The sequence below is a fragment of the Leptinotarsa decemlineata genome, unplaced genomic scaffold, assembly GCF_025532065.1.
Source record: "Leptinotarsa decemlineata unplaced genomic scaffold, Ldec_3_MD MMD2_tig00003798_RagTag_RagTag, whole genome shotgun sequence".
Taxonomy (NCBI): Eukaryota; Metazoa; Arthropoda; class Insecta; order Coleoptera; family Chrysomelidae; genus Leptinotarsa; species Leptinotarsa decemlineata.
Window position 1 is genome coordinate 1204310 of NW_027412596.1, and position 5604 is coordinate 1209913.

Genomic DNA, 5604 nt, shown 5'->3' on the forward strand with positions numbered 1-5604 from the left:
ACAATACTCCAAAGAAGGTCTGATCTGAGCTTCATGCAAATACTCACTCTCGATTGGTCCTAACTATTGCTGAGTCGTTTCGATTGATCCGCACTGTAACTAAGTTGATCCACGTTGCTCACAGGTACGCTGCTGGTGAAATGCCCATCGAAGTTGTAAACTAGTCCATTTCCAAACTCTTCGAGAAGTGGATACCATGTTCTGCCAACCGTATAGAATGAACAGACCAGAAATGGACTAAATAAACACACTCTACCTCAGCTGACTACTCGAATAATAAAGGAAAGCTGTCACATGAGATAGAAGAAACACTCGACGGCACTATTGGTCTATGGAAACCAATTCCATTGACCTCGGCCATTTTTTAAAACAAAGCAAGATGTTGATATCGAGTGGCATCCGACATTGAACTTCTAACTGTTCTGTGTCCCAGACAGTACTCAATCTGTATCACAGAATAACAAATTATCCTTTTTCTGTGGTCAGAATTTTCATGACGTGTTGTATTGTATCCTACGTCTGATTTCACCAATGAGAAATTCATCTCGAGGAGATAGCGGCCTGTCTGCGCCAGAAAAGCCATTTTTCTGCGTTCTGTAGTGTTCTGATTGTTCACCTTTCTATAGTTCTGCGAACGGGGCTAAAGTTGAGGTGGGTAACTATCGCAAAGTCACTGTTTGAAATTCAAATTGTGGAACGATTGTTGACAGAACTAATACGTTCTCTGGAAGATAATACTTTATCGATAGTCAAGGCTTATTCTGAATTGAGATTGAGAATTTGAATCTATCTTGATAATAAGTATTTCAACCCATTTATCTGAAAATTATTTCGGAAAATGTCTAGAAAGGAATCACATCAAAAATATCATCCTCATTTTGGTATATCTATCAACTCATACCATCAACACTCTTTTGATCACTGGAAACGGTAAAGAAGAACATTGTGTGAAAGTTATCTTCTATGGATTTCAGCATTTACAAAAAAAAATATTGGAGAAACCACCCTTTTAGATACAATCCAGAAATTTTCGGCCTCATTAGACAGTGTCAACAAAATATTTTTTCATCTTGGACTTGAAACCTAAAATCTATTATTTTTCTCACGAAATAATTTGGTACTTATGACAGAAGTTGCGAAACTCTGGGTGGATAGTTGAAATTAGATATCGCAACCAATCGAAAATTACTCCCAATTACTGTTTAATTTCTTTGAATTAGTACCTTTTTTTCTTCACATGTTTTGAGCTTAAATTTTTTCTAAGTGAAATAATTAGGTATGATCAGAAAGAGTGAAAGTATCGATCAAATAGAGTTAGAAGCATTGCCATTTCAAATGCTCGGAAAACGTATAGATATTTCAAAGATTTAATTTGTATGTTCCACTGACGAATCATTTATATAATTTAAAAAAAAAAGTTACTTGACCCCGACGTGATTTGAACACGCAACCTTCTGATCTGGAGTCAGACGCGCTACCGTTGCGCCACGGAGTCACTGATGACTATTTATAGTGATATGTTTATAAGTGAAGCCGTATCGTGAAGATGGAAAATTAGAAATTGAAAAAGTTGAAAAGTCACGAAACAGCTATATTTTCACCTGTAAATACTATTACGAAACCAGTTGAACGTGTCTTGGATTCCATGCTTCAAAGTTTTTTTAAACTGTTATCTATCAATGGAAACCAAGCAAGTGAATAACTATTCGAAACGAACATAGATCGGATAAGCAGTTTCAACCTATTTTCATAATTAAGTATCAATAATGTTCAAACTACGATGCTCCCAATCGATAAATCATTCTATATGCTTTCGTGACACTATTTTCCGGGTTTGAAGGCCGTGGATTTTTAGAATACCTATTGGAATTCTATTGTAAAAATTCTGCAACGATGAGTAAATTGAAAGTTTGAATCCCACAATAAAATATAAAGAGACTATTATACAAAATCAATTTGAAATAATAACACTCTTGCAAGATAAACTGAAATTCCTTGAGGAACTAAGGATAAATTCGTGTCTCTTATATCACCCATGCAGAAGCAACATGATGCCAAAGATGTGAAAGATGACTACCCAAAAGAATGTTCCTGATATCATTATCAAACTTAGGACTAATCAGGATCCCACAACCAAAGCTAATATTGATGCAAATATCAACACGGCAAATCTGTATAAAACAATTCAAGCTGACACAGGGGGGTTGATAATTGTTAAATTTCAGACTGAACAAGATGCAGAAAAAGCAGCAAGAAATAAACCTCACCATACATATGACATCACAGCATCCAAAGTATGCAATCCCAGGATAAAGATAACCAATTTTGAACAACACCTCTCTAAAAAATGGAGGGCGGGATTTTGAATCGGAATGAATTTCTGTCAGATTTTTCTGTAACTTACGTAAAAGAAGGTGAAGACAAACAAAATACAACTTTTGGTGAATGCTCAGTTATACAAAATTAACGCACAGCCGAAGCTACTGAACCTAAAATCTTGAAGTGCGCATGTAGGTTGTTTGTATAGCGTAAATGAGCATCAAGAAAAACACACCGAAATAATGTGAATAAAGCTCCAAGAGAACACATTTTTGAAAGTGTAAGTATATACAATGTGCTTCAAGAACCAATTCAAAAGGAAACTATTGACTTCAAATCCTGAAAGTATTTCAAAATTTTACATTTAATTATTTCGATTCAGATTATCCTTTACATCTACATAAAATTCAATGATATAGTTCATCAGACAAAGTGGTATATATTCACCCTCTTTTGATCTCAGGTTGAATATTCGTTATTCCGAGTTGGAATATTCACAAGTCTTTTCAACTTCGAGTCTATGCATTGAGATTTCGTAAACAGTAAACGGTATATAAACAAGGTTACAGCTGCAAATAGATTATGAATTTTTTTTCTTTCAATCCACCTTCGGAACAGAAAAAGTTCATAATTGAGTACATAAATGAGTCGGTTGAGATGTCAAAAATGTAGTATTCATTACAAACATTCAATGTTGTTGTATGATTGAAAAAAATAGATTTCGAAATACTTTTTATAGATGTTAGTATTCGATGAGGAACAAAAATATGAAATACTTGCGCTGATAATTATTTTTTTTTAATTGAACACTCCAAATTGTTTCAAATTTTCAATTTCATTTGTTATTGTCAATACTTTCTATGAAAAGTACGCAAGTATTATAAACTTGCCTATGCCAGATGTGGCAAATCATCACGATATCAAAAACTTTTGTTTGAGCACTTGAGCACTATTAGCCTTTTGAAATTATAATGAACATTTATTATTCTTTACTATTAAGAAAAAAGTCGACTAAGAAGTCGACTACGTTTCCGTCTGGAGTGTTTTCAAAGGTGGCTGCAAACTACCTTTGCAGCTACCTTTGAAGAGTTATCCATTATGTGAGTCATAGCAATAATGTTAATCATCAATAAAGAATTCTCAACACGCACACCCAGGGAAAATATAATTGAGACTCTTGATTGATTGGAAATTACAGGAAGAGAGGATTGAAGATGATAACTGAATTAAAATTAAGTCCTTCATTCTAGAAAAAATAACATATTTATAGATATCTAATTTTGGATGAGCTCGTCAGATGACACTAATGAATATTATTTTAATTCTACTATATCAACCTATATTGCAAAAATGATTGTAGAGTGTAATCCATTATGCGTCGTTTCAGTTATTTTCAGGCGGAAATTTTACAAAACCTACTGTGTGGTAAGGTTGGAAGAAATTATTGTTTTGATTTCTATTCAACATATTTCTTTCACTCGTGAAAATTTCAAGTCCATTTTTGAAATTTCAAAATACACATAGAATAGCAAAGTAACAGTCACTATCAGTTTCGAAATAAAGAGAAAGAAATTAGAATAATCTATACTAGCGGTCCGACCCGGCACTGCAAGAGTAGAATATGTTTTCTGTCATAGGTTCTAATCAGCTTTCACCAATTTTTCGAAATGGTTTAATTCGCGGTGTGAGAATTTTCTTTTTCCCACCTGCGGTCTTCGTATATTTGCTTGGTGTCTTAGATAATGACTCACATCACATACCAAATCGAAACTTTCTCTTCATGATATTTGCTATCAGCTGAGCAGCTCTACCCTGATATACTTTGTGACTGCCTTCTAACTTTGAATTCTGTGAATTTGCAATATCGTGCGTTTTGCAAGCAGAATCCAATTAATCTCTCATCATTTTTTTTTTGAAATTTTTTCCAGTACCACATATGACGGATCTGAAGAACAATAGAATTCATAGAAGCATCGGAATGAAGCATGTTGATATATCAATATCTACAAAAATAGATATGTATAAGTATTGAATAGAGCTGGCCTATACTTGATGAAAATCCATATTGAAACCAATCAATACAGTTTATTGTGAGATTTTCACTATAGAGAGTTTTATAAAAACCACGACACGCTATACAATAGCTTCCTCAAGCGTTAACTCAGTTTACCCTTGAGGAAGCGTAAACTGAGTTTACGCTTTTTGTATAAATATGTCATTAAATAATAAAAAAATAATTTGAAACTAGGCGATGTGGTTCGACTCAGCAAATACAAAAGGAATTCAATAAAGGCTGTGAAGCAAATTTCACTGAACTTTTTGAAATCGATAAGGTAGATAGCACAGTATCAGCAAGTCATGAGCTTGAAAACATAGACGAAAAACCAATACAAGGACGTTTTTATGAAATGGTGTTGATTAAGATGAAGCAACTCGATGGTAATTTGGTAGAGAAAATTCTGATGAAAAAATTTAAAATTTGAAAGTTTGAATATTGCTCATTTTTTGTAAAACCAGATACCCAATGAATCTCAAATTTAAATACTTTTATTATGAAATAATCTCATGTGAATTTTCCATTTGTTTGCAATTTTTGATAAAATGAAAGTCATCAGTGAATAGTTTATTTGGACGGACTGAATTTTTCATAACTTTTCACGCTCATCCCTCTGCTAATCGTCTGAACACCAACAAGTCAGTGATATCCTTGACACGTTCACTTGACACGTTCCCCTGGATAGGTTTTTCATCAATCCATTTTATGTTTGTGTCTCTTTCACGCATAAACGACTGAACGTATTCAGATGAAACTTCATATGAATACAGCTTATACATCAGAATAATCTATAGGCTACAATTAACAAAGGTTATGTTTAAATTTGGTCATAATATAACGATAAGTATTGAGTAAGTCGAAAAAATTATTGCTCCCTGACAGTTATCTTGACATGCGCTGCCTATATGGTGGAGTTACATAATGTATAGTAGTTCTAAATAAAAGTCCGCGATAACATATATCTACCCTTATCTGATAGCCACTATATGCAAAATACTCAGCCATATATACAAATAAATTAAATACTTTTACACAAAGCCAAACTGTCCCTATAGACATTTTGAAGGATTTGTGAAAAAACCTGGGAAAAAGGTCCCAAACCGTGTTAGGAATCATACGTTAAAAGATAAGACCTCGTTAGTCCTTAGCTCGTACAAGTTTCTCAACTTCTGTGAGTTGTCGTTCGTATGGGGGCGACAGCTGATTAACGGAAAAACAGATTTCAAACA

The 5604-nt window shown here is 33.7% G+C and overlaps 1 non-coding gene across 1 annotated transcript; it reads right to left on the bottom strand.

Moving 5' to 3' along the window:
• Nucleotides 1-1423: 1423 nt before the first annotated feature.
• TRNAW-CCA (transfer RNA tryptophan (anticodon CCA)) lies at nucleotides 1424-1495 on the bottom strand. Its single transcript has one exon. It is a non-coding gene; the product is annotated as a tRNA-Trp (tRNA).
• Nucleotides 1496-5604: the final 4109 nt, after the last annotated feature.